The sequence below is a fragment of the Nilaparvata lugens genome, chromosome 1 (assembly GCF_014356525.2).
Source record: "Nilaparvata lugens isolate BPH chromosome 1, ASM1435652v1, whole genome shotgun sequence".
Lineage (NCBI taxonomy): Eukaryota > Metazoa > Arthropoda > Insecta > Hemiptera > Delphacidae > Nilaparvata > Nilaparvata lugens.
In genome coordinates, this window is record NC_052504.1 from 10,467,738 (window position 1) to 10,485,255 (window position 17,518).

General features: G+C 33.7%; 1 protein-coding gene across 1 annotated transcript in view; it reads right to left on the minus strand.

The window, feature by feature from the left end:
- Positions 1-17,518, minus strand: part of LOC111057004 (MDS1 and EVI1 complex locus protein EVI1-A-like) — a 168,633-nt gene that overhangs the window by 80,724 nt on the left and 70,391 nt on the right. The window contains exon 2 of the mRNA XM_039429814.1: positions 5,015-5,037. The gene's annotated coding sequence lies outside the window, so the exon portion shown is untranslated. The remainder of the gene's footprint in view (positions 1-5,014; positions 5,038-17,518) is intronic.

The window sequence follows — 17,518 nt, forward strand, 5'->3', positions numbered from 1 at the left end:
TAAACTATTCACAATTTCAACAAATAATCCTGTGGTGTAGCAGAACATATAATAAAATTAATTATTGTGGGTCACAACCCATGTTCACCCACATACAATCACCCACAATCCTAGTCTTGTAGCTTATTAACCAACAAATGATTAAGTTTGTTTTAGCAAAAATAAAGTTAAACTTAATTATTGTGGGACACCAATGACGTCAATTCTACCAGTTTGGCATTCAAATGTCAATCGGATGAGTATTTTCCAATTTCATCCCAATAAATAATTTTAATTAGCTCTAAAAGGAAATGTTATTCAGATTTAACTAACAACTTCTAGTTTCCTGTACAAGTTTTTTAACAAGTTGCAGTATATTTATAAATATATTCTTCTATATAGAATTTTCTCAAACATATACAGGAAGGTTATACACATAGTTACGTATAATTTCCTCGAATAATACATACTTATAACATTATTTGCCATCCATATACGAATAATTAGTAATATTAATACTACTTATACTAGATATACTTATTCAGAATATCTATGTTGGTTTAGAATATACAAATCTATTGTTGGATGTTATATGAATTTTTGCATACTGTCTATTCCTATGTTGGTATATATTATAATGATTAGGTCATGTCATGTGGTGTTTTTCGAAGTATATAAAAATATATACTTGTTAACCAGCTACAGATGTTTTTCTGTAACGCGATAGGTCAAAGTTTCTTCTATTCCAATATCATATTATTCAATATAATTATTCAATCAAAGAATATCGATGTAACTATTGCATTTCCATGCTATTAAACGGCCTTGGAAGTTGTAAAGATTCTACCTTGACAAAAGTGGAGAAAATGTTACTTGATACGTACGAGGTTGGGTGGGACAAGATAGATATACTAGACAAAATTGACGCGATGAGGAATTTGTAAAAACATTGTGGGATCGTAGAGGCTTTTGAATTGACATATTTTTGCGCACTGATTGCTGATGGTTCATGAAGAAGTCATTTGATGAGAGGCTGTGGTATTGTGAAAAATTATTTCATTATAATATTGAGACCGGGTTGCACAAAAGCCGGTTGAATTTTAACCGTGATTAACTTTGCGAGAACCAATCAAAGAATGCCGTTTTGGAGAGACGGGTTCTCTGCTTGGTTCTCGTGGAGTAATTCACGGATAAAATTTAACCGGCTTTTGTGCTAAGACGGATTGTGGATTATATTTTTCAGCCAATTGCAAAAGTATTGGATAATAATTATTCCGTAAAGAGCTATGATGCATTCTCATTGTAGAGGACGTTATTCATAATAATAAAATTGACCAGGTTTTTTTTTCGAAGAATCATGATGATTAAATCATATTTTGAGAACCCTCCAGGGTAGTACTATCAAGATGATTTAATGATAGATATAGAAATTCGACTTTTTAAGAACTGAATTATTATTACAGGTGTGTTGTGTAAAGCAAACAAACAGCTGAAGATGTGACTGTTGAAGCCATGAATCCAGGTTCTGTTCATATTATATTATCATTTAATGATAAAAGTGGTTGACGATTTAAATTTGTGTTTTCATCAGTGGACTAAATTATTAATTCCTCCAAAGCCAATAGAGGATACGCAATTCTTCAGATAACATATGATTAGTTAATTTAGTTTTTTTGTATCAACATGTACTAAACCTCTTTGGAGATCAAATTAGAACAAAAATTCTTTCAGAAGCAATATCCTCTCTGTATTAATCTTTAGGACACAGTAAAACTCTACTGATATTGCCACTTTAGAATAATATAGTGACACAATATACTCATGTATTAGCATCTTTGAATAAAGTTATACATTACATTTATGTTTTCAGTTTTTAGACGAAATTTTTTTAAAATCAATCAACTTTTTACAGTATTGACTGCTAAGTGAAAGAAATTTTCTTATCAATTGGATTTCAATCTTATTGAATTCAAAATTTCTTGTTTAAAGTGTTTGGTCAGAAAATTAGACAACATTTTATAAAGTGGAGGAAATATAACCTATACTCTGCACTATTTAAATGAATCAAAATTCGGGGCAGGAACAGTTTTGGGCTGGGCCTGTTGATCCTCTACCAAATTATTTGAGAAAATAATTGTGTATCTTCATGAAGTAAGTAAATATTATTTATTCAATAAAAACACTTCACTTGAATGGGCTACATTTTCACAAATTAATAAGAACAATATGAAAACTTGTAGTACCCATTATTATTTGAAGATTGTAATATTTTAAATAATAAAGGATACTATAGTGAAGTCCACGTTATAATGACAGAGGATAAAGATAGAAGAATAGCGATGCCGATTCTCTGCATCAATTAATCATATTTCTACACTGTCAAAAACAAATTGGCACCGTTGTGGACCTAGAAAAGGATAGTACCACCGGCTTTGTCAAATGATAGACAAGGATAGCAAAACCAAAGTTGATCAAACACTGTCATTATAACGTGAACCCCACTATACAAGTTCTCATATTGTTCTTATCAATTTATTTATTTAATCAATGGTATCATTGAATCAATGTGCTAGCATCTAACCGAAGATATTTAGCCTACTCTCCTGTCATCAACTATGCGCATGCGTAATAGATGTTTCCTGCATCATCCTGTCTGAAAGCGAACCAAGTCGATTGATTTAAATCGCAATTTAAATTGTAATCACGTACAAATCACTCGACCGCGCGTCATTCAAGCAATTATAATCTTCTTCAAATAATGATAACGTGAAGGTGTGATCGGAGCCCGCTCCGAAGATTCACTATCATTAGAATGAGTTTAATAGCTCAGCGATTCAGTCGCACTCTGTCAGCATTGGATGAATGGGAGGTATTGTCGTTATTCATGAGGAATACTGACAGTATGAACAGAAATTCCCTATATAGTGGATAACTATTATTATCGCCAGCCAGAAACCATTAATGAGTTTGCGATGAAAAAAGATGGCCGAGCCAATTATTGTGACAGCTGCGTTGTGCAATCAGGAGATTGAAAAGTGATGATTGTAGAGGGGGGAGGGTGATTTTCCGGAAAACTATGAAGAAAATTTATGGATGTTTTAATTGAGTTTTCTCGGAGAGGAGGATGGAGGAGAAGTGTTGAATGTTTATCGTGTTCAATACATTATGTGTTTTTTTGTGAAGAGAGGAAGATAAATCTATGAGAAAAGGATGGGATTCTCTTGTTAAACTGTCGTGTTCTCATTATAATTGGAGTGCTTGAAGTTATAAAAATTAATAAATAATGAGATGGTTGTAGTGAATGAATAGAGTAGAATGACTTTTAATTTTTTTTATGTGACGAAGTTTGGGCAGTAATGTCCCCTCTACCACTTAACCACGAGCGAAGAAAGAATAGAAAATAGAGGAGTAGCAACGAGAGAAAATTTGTGTAAACAACAATGATAATTATTGAGATAATTAGTTAATGAAGTAATGAAGATACAAAATAGTTTGAGATACCATTGAAATTAGGATTGGCTTTGTGCGTATAGAACAAATTTTGTCGTATTTCCTTATTAAATGAAGAAAGAGAGAAAGAGAAGAAGGAGAACATAATGAGGGAGAGAGAACAGGAGCAAAACAATAGTGATAATAGTGATTATTCAGGTTCTACCTGTTTGCCTCCACAATTGTATAATTGTAATAAATAAATAAATAAAAATAAATGAATAAATAAGAAGGAGAACGAAGAAGGAAGAGAAAGGTTCAGAGAAAGAAGAAAGTGGGGACAGATAAATGAAAATAGAGAAATAAAATCAAGAGGACAGGTTGAAGAAAATGAGCAGTAGAGTTTCAAAGATAATATAGAATACGGATTGGTATGAAAGGAAGATAACGAGAAGAAAAGAAAAATTAAAAAACTAGAAGGTTCTATCAGTTGTGGAGAAACGAAAGGGAGTGAAGATAGAGAGGGAAGCAAGAGAAGATCAAGAGTAGGACGAAATTGAGAGAAAAAGTTGGATACTGAGTACGAAAAATTAGCAGTAGACGAAGAAGAAAACTAAAAATAGGCTGAAAAAAGCAGGAAATGTGAATCAGATTATGATAGTGTAGAGTAGAGCACAAGGAGTTGAATAAGGGAAGAAGAATTGGCTGATGCACGGAAAAAGAAAAAAAGCAGGAAATTGATAAATAATAAGAAAACTCTGAAGAGAAGAGGAAGGAAGGATGATAGAGAATAATATTGCGGGTGAAGTACAACGGGGAAAATGCTGGAAGAAGAAGAAAAGAAGGACAACTAGTAGACCAAAGAAGAAGTAGATACAAGCTGATATAATCCGAAGATGTATCTCAACAACAGATTACGCTAGTAATAGAGTATTATGTGTGTGTTGTGAGGAGGTATGCTACATAAAACGCCAATCTATGTGTGGGTGTCAAAACGTCTGACAATAGACTAGCGACATCCCACGTGTGGAAGAAGAAGAAGAAGAAGAAGAAGAAGAAGAGAAGAAGAATAAGAAGAAGAAGAAGAAGAAAGAAGAAGAAGAAGAAAGAAGAAGAAGAAGAAGAAGAAGAAGAAGAAGAAGAAGAAGAAGAAGAAGAAGAAGAAGCAGCAGCAGCGAGAAAAAGAAGGAGAAAAAGGATGTAAGTTAGGTGGTCCCACACAATAGTGTTGCCTTACAATAATACATCCTTGATACATTTTAAATCGCCACGTGGGTTTGGCACGCTGGTATATTTATGCGATAAATAGAGGAACCTTGTGTAAGCCAACGATATGCTATTGCACATTCTGTAGTTTGTATCAATGTGTCTATCACTTATTGAAGCAAGGGTAATTAGTTTCTCAGAATGTATTGTGATTTGTCTTGTAATTTTGTTATAATATGCAGACAATCTGTAGAAAAGTATTGTGCTAGGCTACTTCATTACCTATGAATATTTCAATATGATAAATATTATGAGAAAGATAAATAGGAAAAATATGTTAATAAAAATACTCACTCATTTTCTTGACTTCATAAACAATTTTTATTGATTTTTCACTCACCTCACGTTCAGCTGTATCCCACCCTGTAACAAAATGAGAACAATTATTAGATTTGGAGAAGATAATCGAATAAATAGGCTACATAGTTTTGATCTGATATAAACGAATTCTTCACACTCCATAGTACTCCACAATGTAATAGTACTTCGCACTGCAAAGAGCTTAAAATTAGTATGAAAAACAGAATACAGAACATCAATATGACAAATTAAATAAATTAACACAAATAACTGTAACAAATAAATCATCCAGAAATTGATGTAATACAACATAGTATTATTTATCAAATAATACATTATCTACTGTCTCTTTTCTGTATAGGGCTACTTGTAATATAGATAAAAATCTCAGTGCCCTGAATATCACTTTAAAATGGCATCAATGTTGAAACATGTTGTGATAAAATAATTCAAAAAAGGGTACTGAGATTTGTATTTTTATTCCTAAATTATCCACATATGTACATGATCTAACAATATATTTATCATTCAACAATACATTATCATTATCATAACAATACATTTATCATTCACATTCCTATGCGGATCAATTTCAAAATTGACTAAGAACTTGAAATTATTAGAATTCACCTGACACTCTCCTTTCCCATGCAATGTAGCACACGCCATTCCTCTCACTCAGTAATACGATTTATGATAGAACAGACGACTCATCATGAATTGTACCATCAGAAAAAATAACAAATCCCATCATTCATCTCGGGCTGAGTAGGATAATCGTCGATTAGTCGTGTTATTTTTCTTGTTCAAAACTGGGCACTTCTTATATCTATATTTACTACTCTGGACAAAGCTGATTTTTAGCTGGATCAATGAGTTGATGGAATGCGACCCGATATAGGTATATAAATACATGTGTTTAGTTTGAGGTGATGAGATTATCTGTGTTAAATCGAATATATGTATAGTTCTATGCAGGAGGATTGTCTATCGTATGTATTCGAGTACATTATAGGTATATCTGTAAGGATTTTTTGTTATCCAAGTAATAGGTATTTTTTCTAAATACATGTGTTTAGTTTGAGGTGATGGGATTATCTGTGTTTAATCGAATATATGTATAGTTTCTATGAATGATGATTGTCTATCGTATGTATTCGAGTACATTATAGGTATATATCAGGATTGCATTTTTTTATTCAAGTATAGGTATGTAGCAAGATTGTCCACGTTAATTCAGATATAGGTATAGTTTCAACCAATACGATTATTTGTTGAGATTATTTGTTGGCATGGAAGATGATTATAGGTATATTTTGATATAACAAGATTGGCTATTCAAGTATAGATAATTATATGTGGCAGGATTGTCTACGTTAATTCAAGTATAGGTATAGTTCTATCCTATAGGATTATTTGTAAAGATGTTGCGGCATGGAGGATGTCGACGCTTATAGTCTTTAGAAGAAGATGGAGACAGAGGAATATAAGAGAAAGTATATGATGGACTGAAGCAAAGCAGCAGAATTGGGTGATGAATATAAATGGTGAGAGAAATAAGAGATATGAGAGAGGAAGAAGCTTGGAAGATGAAGATGGAAAGAAGAATACAGAAGCGAAGATGAAGATGATATTTAATAATAGAAGGATGATGGTATAGAGAAAAGAATTAGTCTAAGGAAATGGAAAGGAATTAAATGAGAAGATGAAGAAGATAGGGTGAAGAGAGAAATTAAGACGAATGAGATGATCGCTTAGAGAAAAGTTGAAAAATGAGATTGAGAAAAGGAATATGTATGACAAACGAAAGATGGACAAAGTCGGCCAAGAGGAGAAGAAGAAGGGAGAGAGGCTGAGATGTTGAGTGGAAGAGGGAGATAGGTTGAGATAGAGGTTAATAAAGTAATGGAGTAGGATTCAGAGAAAACTATAGATGTGAGTTGGGATAACGAATGACGAAAATGAGAGGGGAAAATTCAGAAACAGGATGAGAGAGTCAAAGAGAATGGGAAGGAAAACTATTGTGAATCAAGATGGAAGGTTGGAGAATAATTGTAGATTGATAAAGTGGATGATTCGTTTTAGGGTGATACAGGAGGATGAAGCATCAAAATGAATAGGTAAACGTGAGAAAAGGAGTTGAAGGAATGGGAAGAAAAAACGGTGGGATATGGAACTTGAAAAATGGTGGAGTAAGTAGATGAAAGAATCAATTAGAACGAGATTGGAAAAGCACAGGGAGTGATAGTAAACAAAAAAGGAGGAAAATTGGAAAATCAGGAGAAGTATACAAAACTACTTATATGAACGAAAACAGAATTAGGGAAACTGTTAAAGGAGGCAGGTAGAGAAAATTAACCAAAACAAAGATCTAGAGAGGTAATTAAATGGACGAGAAAATGAGGGAAAATGTTATATGAGGAAGATCAAGTAGTAAATCAACCAAAACCATCAACAGAAAAGGAAAGAGTTGAGGCAATGAAGTATTAGAGGAGGAATAGAACAACCTGGAGACGCTTAAGAGACGAAAGATGAAAGACCAAAATGAGAAAAGAAGATCGCATTTTTTCTGAGCAGTTATGTCTCCACCCAAGTTTGGCACTGACGAAAGCACTCTACTAAAGTGCCCACGTCTCCTTTTTAACTGCTAACTAATGATAACTGGCAATTATGAGACCGAAGATTAAGTGAGGTCTTCTACGCGGCATGCATAATGAGCCACAACTCACACCGACCCAACATTGTTGTCGTTATTAGGGAGTTTGGAAACCTCTGGTTATGTGTTTGTGGCCTAATCATACTAGTTGCACAAACGTCTATCAAATTCTAACAGTTATCAGATTTAACAAATTTATCAAAAATTAATTTGAATAAGTTTATCAAATAAACCGTCTATCAAATTTTATTAGGAGTTTGGAAAACTCTGGTTATGTGTTTGTGGCTCAATAATACTGGTTGCACAAACGTCTATCAAATTTTAACCGTTATCAGATTTAACAAATTTATCAAAAATTAATTTAAATAAGTTTATCAAATGAACCGTCTATCAAATTTCATTAGGAGTTTGGAAACCTCTGGTTATGTGTTTGTGGTTCAATAATACTGGTTGCACAAACGTCTATCAAATTTCAACCGTTATCAAATTTAACAAATTTATCAAAAACAATTTAAATAAGTTTATCAAATAAACCGTCTATCAAATTTTATTAGGAGTTTGGAAAACTCTGGTTATGTGTTTGCGGCCTAATAATACTAGTTGCACAAACTTATATCAAATTTTAACCGTTATGAAATTTAACAATTTTATCATAAATTAATCTAGATAAGTTTATCGAATAAACCGTCTATCAAATTTTATTAGGAGTTTGGAAACCTCTGGTTATGTGTTTGTGGTTCAATAATACTGGTTGCACAAACGTCTATCAAATTTCAACCGTTATCAAATTTATCAAAAATTAATTTAAATAATTTTATCAAATAAACCGTCTATCAAATTTTATTAGGAGTTTGGAAAGCTCTTGTTATGTGTTTGTGGTTCAATAATACTGGTTGCACAAACGTCTATCAGATTTCATCCGTTATCAAATTTAACAAATTTATCATAAATTAATTTAAATAAGTTTATCAAATAAACCGTCTATCAAATTTTATTAGGAGTTCGGAAAGCTCTGGTTATGTGTTTGTGGTTCAATAATACTGGTTGCACAAACGTCTATCAAATTTTAACCGTTATCAAATTTGTCAAATTTATCATAAATTGATTTAAATAAGTTTATAAATAAGACTCCTCCGTTGTTATATATTTTCCATTTTGTTATATGGAGTTGAGTCTTGGACCCTGACTGAAACAACAACAAAGGAACTTGAAGCGTTTGAGATGTGGACCTATAGACGAATCCTGAAAATATCATGGATGGACAAAATTTCCAACAAAAGGGTTCTTCAACGACTCAATAAGAAGACGGAAATAATGTACACTGTCAAGAGACGAAAATTGGAGTATCTGGGACACATTATGAGGAATGGAACTAAATATCAGTTGTTGAAATGTGTACTACAGGGTAAAGTTCTTGGCAGGAGAGGTGTTGGTAGGAGACGAATTTCCTGGTTAAAGAACTTGAGAACATGGTTTGCAGTGTCCACCTCGGAGCTATAATAATTGCCAGAATGATTGCCATCATTCGGTAACGCATAGGCACCAGAAGAAGAAGGAATAAACCGTCTATCAAATTTTATTAGGAGTTTGGAAATCTCTGGTTATGTGTTTGTGGTTCAATAATACTGGTTGCACAAACGTCTATCAAATTTCAACCGTTATCAATTTGTCAAATTTATCATAAATTGATTTAAATAAGTTTATAAATAAGACTCCTCCGTTGTTATATATTTTCCATTTTGTTATATGGAGTTGAGTCTTGGACCCTGACTGAAACAACAACAAAGGAACTTGAAGCGTTTGAGATGTGGACCTATAGACGAATCCTGAAAATATCATGGATGGACAAAATTTCCAACAAAAGGGTTCTTCAACGACTCAATAAGAAGACGGAAATAATGTACACTGTCAAGAGACGAAAATTGGAGTATCTGGGACACATTATGAGGAATGGAACTAAATATCAGTTGTTGAAATGTGTACTACAGGGTAAAGTTCTTGGCAGGAGAGGTGTTGGTAGGAGACGAATTTCCTGGTTAAAGAACTTGAGAACATGGTTTGCAGTGTCCACCTCGGAGCTATAATAATTGCCAGAATGATTGCCATCATTCGGTAACGCATAGGCACCAGAAGAAGAAGGAATAAACCGTCTATCAAATTTTATTAGGAGTTTGGAAATCTCTGGTTATGTGTTTGTGGTTCAATAATACTGGTTGCACAAACGTCTATCAAATTTCAACCGTTATCAAATTTAAAAAAATTATCAAAAACTAATTTGAATAAGTTTATGAAATAAACCGTCTATCAAATTTCAACCGTTATTTCATAGGGCCCAACAGCACTTAATCCCAGTTGCTCAAAAGTCTATTACATTTCAACCATTATCCAATAGAAGTAATCTCTCGAGAAGATTCTGCTCATGCGCGGAATGTGAAAGTTATGGTAAGGGGTAGGAAAAGTTGAGGAAAGGCTGAAGTTCAATTTAAGGGAAGTGTTGTGGTTAGGTTGGGGGAAGGTTGAGTTTAGGCTAGGGGTTTGCTTTAGTTTTAGTTTTGGGTCTTTGCTTTTGGAAAGTTTCATGATTGTCAATTGAGAAGCTGAAGGAGAAGGAAAAGGAAAAGGAGAAGATGAGTAAATAAGAAACAGGTAAAGGAGAAACAGATGAAATAGAAGAAGAGAGGCAGGAGAGAGGGAATGAGGAGAAGAAGGAGAACAAGATGGAGAAGGAGAGAATGTTATGAAAATAGGACGAAGAAGAAAGAGGATAAGAAAATAGATTGAAACCTGATTGGAAATGTGGAGAGGATGAGGAAAAATGGAAATACGGGGTGAGGATGAAGAGGAAAAGGAAGTGGATAAGGAGGAGGAGGTGGAGCCAAAAGAGAAGGTTGGGGAGGAGGAGAAGGTAGTGGAGAGGGAGGTGATGCTGGGTAGAAAGGAGAAGGTAACGGATGAAAATGACATGGATAGAAGAATAAAAGGAGAAGAAGAAGAGGAAGAAGAAGAAGAAGAAGAGAAGAAGAAGAAGAAGAAGAAGAAGAAGAAGAAGAGGAAGAAGAAGAAGAAGAAGAAGAAGAAGAAGAAGAAGAAGAAGAAGAAGAAGAAGAGAAGAAGAAGAAGAAGAAGAAGATGAAGAAGGAGAAGAAGAAGGAGAAGAAGAAGAAGAAGAAGAAGAAGAAGAAGGAGAAGAAGACGAAGGAGAAGAAGAAGAAAATGAAGAGGGAGAGGATGATTATAAAGAAGAAGGAGAAAAAGGATAAGAGGAAGAAGAAGGAGAAAAAGGATAAGAGGAAGAAGAAGAAGAAGAAGAAGAAGAAGAGAAGAAGAAGAAGAAAAGAAGAAGAAGAAGAAGAAGAAGAAGAAGAAGAAGAAGAGAAGAAGATGAAGAAGGAGAGAAGAAGGAGAAGAAGAAGAAGAAGAAGAAGAAGAAGAAGGAGAAGAAGACGAAGGAGAAGAAGAAGAAGAAGAAGAGGAAGAAGAAGTATAAGAAGAAGAAGAAGAAGAAGAATAAGAAGAAGAAGAAGAGGAAGAAGAGAAGAAGAAAGAAGAAAGAAGAAGAAGAAGAAGAAGAGGAAGAAGAAGAAAAGAAGAAGAAGAAGAAGAAAAGAAGAAGAAAGAAGAAGAAGAAGAAGAAGAAGAAGACGAAGAGAAGAAGAAGAAAGAAGAAGAAGAAGAAAGAAGAAGAAGAAGGAGAAGAAGACGAAGGAGAAGAAGAAGAAAATGAAGAGGGAGAGGATGATTATAAAGAAGAAGGAGAAAAAGGATAAGAGGAAGAAGAGTATAAGAAGAAGAAGAAGAAGAAGAAGAAGAAGAAGAAGAAGAAGAAGAAGAAGAAGAAGAAGAAGAAGAAGAAGAAGAAGAAGAAGAAGAAGAAGAAGAAGAAGAAGAAGAAGAAGAAAAGAAGAAGAAGAAGAAGAAGAAGAAGAAGGAGAAGAAGAAGAAGAAGAAGAAGAAGGAGAAGAAGAAAAGGAAGAAGAAGAAGAAGAAAAAGAAGAAAAAGGAAAAGAAGAAAGAGAAGAAAAAGAAAATGATGAAGAAGGAGATGAAGAATAAGGGAGAGGGGGAGGAGGAGGAGGAGAAAAGAAGAAAAATATTAAGAAGAAAGTGTTAAAAAAGAAGAGAGAAGAAAAAGGATGAATATTGCAATGTTGAAAGTGTATAAAATTCAGAGCACCCAAATACGATTGGTGTGTAAACGAAAACTGAATCATTTAGTCAAGAAAACATGTAAAGAAGTCAAGAAGAGCTATAACAACACATTCGTCTGACATCACAACCAATAGGTCTACACAACTAGGCTGAGAGATTCACATCGATAATTCAAGCCATTTTTTCTGCCAGCGTTGCATAATCGATTTCATCAGCGCGTGTTTATTATGGCGTTCATTGACAGCGAACAATAAGCGACCAAATATCGCTCATTAATCATCCAGGAAGATAAGGATGGAGTGAGTAGAAAACAACGAAGGAGGAAGAGAGAGAATAAGACAAATGAGGAAGAGAGAGAAGATGACGACGAGGAAGAGCATGATGAGAGAGAAGATGACGAAGAAGGAAGAGAGAGACGATGACGAAGGAGGAGGAGGTGGATAAAGACGAAAGTGGAGTGATCTATTATGGCACTTACACACCTTCAAACATGTGTCAAACAAACGAATGTCGGTCACAGTCATATAAGAATATCGGCTCGTGTGTGGTGGACCTTGAGATATGATATTAGGAGATGCTAAATCGATCATCAATAATTTTGAGAACAGTATAGGAAGAACCTAACAACTTAGTAGTGTATCTATATATATAAAAGCGAAATGGCACTCACTGACTGACTGACTGACTCACTCACTCACTCACTCACTCGCATAACTAAAAATCTACCGGACGTTCAGTTGGCCCTTTAGAGGCGCACTAAGAAATATTTTGGCAATATATTAACTCTAAGGGTTGTTTTTAAGGGTTTAAAGTTCGTCTTTTAGCATGTATATTCTTCTTCTCCCAATCTCTTGAATATAATTGAAATTTCCATATCATATGCTACTATAGAACTATAATCTAGATAGAGTACCTCTTCGAAACAGTTGTTAACTGGCAACTAATAGTTTTGTCAGGTTGGCATTAAGTTGAGTTGACTTTGTTAGGTTGGCACCAAGTTGAAGATTTAAATGCATTTATCGCGGAAAAATTGATTGGGCACTGCTACTTCAATCCTGGGAATATTATATTACTAGCCGTCAGGCTCGCTTCGCTCGTCATATCCATTTAGCCAGACGTTTAGTCTGGACCCCCGACTGGATTGTCCTAACATGATAAAAATGCAGGCGAGCGAATCGAGCCTGCTAATCTCATTCTTGGACGATCCAGTCGGGGGTCCAGGGGGCGGAGCCCCCCTGGCTAGACGTATATGGCGAGCGAAGCGATGTGTATTAATAATTAAGAAATTCAGAAATTTCTTATAATGTGTTTCCTACATCTTTAGTGTTTTCTGTGTGGAGATTGATCTACTTTTTGTGTAGTTGATAAGTTGATATTGTGGTAATTATTCATATATATCTCATATGATGTGCTATTCGTTACATAATGGATGAGAGAAGAATGATTATCCCTATAATAAGGGGTATTGATTGATTGATTGATTGATTGATTGATTGATTGATTGATAGGGGTAGTTAGATGAATAGAATTAATAGATAAACAAAATGTTTATTTTCCAAACAACTGGAACTACTACATCAATATTACAGAAAATATTAGAAAGTTTACAATTACATACATACAATAGTTAGTTTCAGAAATTTATTATAATGTGTTTTCTACATGTTCAGTGTCTTCTGTGTGGAAATTGACCTACTTTTTGTGTAGTTGAGAAGTTAATATTGTGGTAATTATTCATATATTTAAATCTGTGGGTTTTGACAATTTCTTAGTATTTTTATTTAAAATGAAATTGACCTACTTTATTATGGCGTACCATGTTCTAGAGTAGGTTAGTATATTATGATAATATAGTTGATTAGTAATGTAGGTAATTCTTGTCACATAATATCTACCTAATGTGTTTGAATATTGCCTATCATCTGCAGATAACATTGTGAATAGTACAATTTTTTTTTTTTGTATTTTCTATAAGACCATCAATTTTATTATTATCAGCGTTCCTTATATTCCTCTGTTTGAAATCAAAGCTTTCTCTTCAATATTATTCACAGTTTGAAGCGATAAACAGATAGATAGAATAGGTATCGGATTGTCACCAGGCTAATAACTTCAATATTGTCTACTGTCATTGTGAATGAAGAGTAAAATGTAAAAATACTCTGATTAATGAAAACAATATGAATACTTGTAGTACCCTTTATTATGAAAAAACTTTAAGATATTATAACAAATAGTTTCGACCATAGCTCATGTCATTTTCAAGTTGAAATGACCAATATTCCCCAAACATAACTCAGGTTATTTTCAAGTTAAAATGGTCATTGAAATGACCAATACTGCCAACTATAACTCAGGTCATTTTCAAGTTGAAATGGTCATTGAAATGACCAATATTGTCAACTTGAAAATGACCTTATGAAGTTATGGTCGAAACTAGTCGTTGTAATATTTTAAAGTTTTTTTAATAATAAAGGGTACCACAAGTTTTCATATTGTTTCTATAAATTTGTATGAGAGTAGCCCATATAAGTGAACTGTTTTTGAAAATACTCTGATATTTTAGTAGAATCAACTTTGTTCGTTCACTTCAAGAACAGATTTGACGAAAATGTATGCGTGTGACCTTGATCATCATACAACTCAAAACCAAATATTATAGAATGAACAATAGTTTGAATAAGTCATTCAATAAGTGGATAATTGGTGGTTAATTGAAACATTCGAATTGAAGTTGATTATTTAATAAATGGAAGGAAGGTGAATGATCTACCATGTATCGGTCCTAACTCACTTACATTCTATACTAGCAGGTAACCCGTGCTCCGCAATGGTCTACTTAACAACTCGACAAACTGAAAACTTAACGTATAACGAATCATCTTTAAGGATTAAAAGTAGGCCTATGATAACTCTCGGTAAATCTAGAATCTATATGCGAAATTTCAAGTTAATCAGTTCAGTACTTCAGACGCGATGATGCGTCATTCGTGAATTTCCTATCCCGTACATGTATAAGCCAATTCTTCCCCCTATTTCAAATGATTATGGATAATACCATAAAGAAACGATAGCATAAGTAGATATCCCATGGTATATGGCGTTTATGTCGCAACTTTTACTGTTATCCCAAGCCGATAGTTCACGTAGTTCTTTCCTTTGCAGCTGTGTGACTGGTTGTCTCTCAAATTGTACCGTTCATACACTATCACCCCAACAAAACAGTAAAAATTGACAATAATCGACAGTAATCGGCTTGAGATAACAGTAAAAGTTGCGACATAAATTCCCTATACCATGGGATATCTACTTCGCTATTGTTTCTCTATGATAATACTCTCTGTTTCAAACCTTATTGACAATATGACTGATTGATTACCTTTCAAAAGGGTTGAATGATCTATCTTTAGTTCCGCAAATATTATCTACGGTTCACAAAACATAAATCCACAGTAACTGTACTTACTAAGTTATAACTAAGTTACTAAGTTCTATTATAACTTATAAATAATAACGTAAACAATGCACTCCTACTATATTCCCGACCTTTATAATCTACAGTAGCCTAACTGTACCTATCAAGTTATAACTAAGTTACCAAGTTCTGTTAAAACTTATAAATAATCACGTAAACAATGCACTCCAACTATATTCCCGACCTTTATAATCGACCTTGAATCAATCCAACAATTTACGCCAGTCATACTGACAACAATGTTTCAGAATTAATTTAGTTATTTAAAACTAGTAGTATCACATTCTCAACTATAATCCATCAACGTCACAGTTAGAATCATTAAAAAACTGACAGTATTTTTTATGGATAACATTGATGTTTCCCATTTAATCAATTATGACAGTCAGAATTGGGTTTTCTATAGTGAGATTCAGTAAAAACTGACAGGATTACTCATGAATAACATTGATGAATAACGTTGATTCATAGCTGACAATTTGAAGTGAATTTTGAAAAGAGTGATGAATTTTCTAAATTATTTTTCAATTGGCATTTCATTGCAGACTTCTACCCAATCATTGGAGAACAACCTTTGGGAAGACTCAATTTAAACTGACAGCATAGACCTTATGAGGGAGACCAATGCTATCCATTCAGCCTTTGCTGTAGTGAATCTCAAAATAACGGTTTCAAACGATCAAGTTTATTGTCACTGTCTACGATCTCTAATTAAAATAATAAATCAATTACTCGCTGGGTAGGTTAAGTTTAAACTGTCAGCCCTCCTCATGAGACGACAAATCAATCCTCATTTATCCAGTAATGACAGATGAAAGTGGATCTCACTTCACAGCCTTATAGAGTTGTTATAATAATATCTTGATTATATCAGAGTTTCAGATTGTAGTTGTACTTTTTCCTCCTAGTTTTATAACTACAGTTATAAGTTGTTGACAGCGTTGTCAGATTGCAGCCGAGCGTGAGATTCCAATTAATCAAGCAGTCTCAACGCACTGAGCGTCATGTCAATCTTGAAGCTGCATTTGATTGGCTGCTTGATTTGGTCGTTCAATTTACTCGGGCTGAGGAAATAAATAATATGTCGTTTGGTCACCTCCCAAGGTCGAATTTGTAACGGTATGTGGTAGTTATATGTAATGTTATATAGTTGAAGAATTAATTTTACTTGAAACGAGAGATAACTACTGACAAATTCTTGAGACAAATGCAAGTGAGACAGATTTAGTTTGCACGAATCCATCACAGCAGACAAATGTTTGAGAAATTCACTCGGGCTGAGAAAATATTTCGTTTGGTCACCTCTCAAGGTCAAATTTGTAACAGTACGTGATAGTTATAGTGATGTTATATAGTTGAGAAATTAATTTTACTTGAAACGAGAGATAACTACTGACAAATTCTTGAGACAAATGTAAGTACTCAATATAAGACAAATTCAGTTAGCACGAATTCATTACAGCAGACAAATTTTTGAGACAAATTCAAGTAGCATATAAGACGTATTCATTGAGTTGGGATTTGTAGGTTATTGTAAATTTACATAGTTCAGAATAATAATTACTAAAAAAAACATGTTTTTCAGGATTTTCTCAAAAACGGCTTAAACGATTTTCTTTAAATTCATACCATGGATAGCTATTTATAAGCCCTATCAACTGACATGAGTCTCATTTCCGGGAAAATTGCAGGAGTTCCGTAATATTCTTCAGAAAAATGGCGGATAATTACTAAAAAACGATGTTTTTCACGGTTTTCTCAAAAACGGCTCTAACGATTTTCTTCAAATTCATACCATGAATGGCTATTTATAAGCCCTATCAACTGACATGAATCTCATTTCTGGGAAAATAATTGCAGGAGCTCCGTAATATTCTTGAGAAAAATGGCGGATAATTACTAAAAAAACCATGATTTTCACGATTTTTCCAAAAATGACTTGACTGATTCATTTCAAATTCATACCCTGTATAGTTATTTATCAGCTCTATCAACTGACATGAGTCTTTTCCCTTGGAAACTAATGGTGTCCACCCCATCCTTGAGAAATGGACTTTGTAAAGATGTAAACTCCTTCTCGTGCATGAGGTAGGTAGGTAGAGCAGTTTATAAAAAGAACACATAGTCGAGATATTTCATCTGTAGAACAGCTGTTTTGATGACTTTTGAAAAAATCATCGAATTTCACAATTTACACAAAGGAAAAAGTACTCTGAAAACAATTATATACACACATATACAGTAGTCTGATCGTAGTTTCAAAT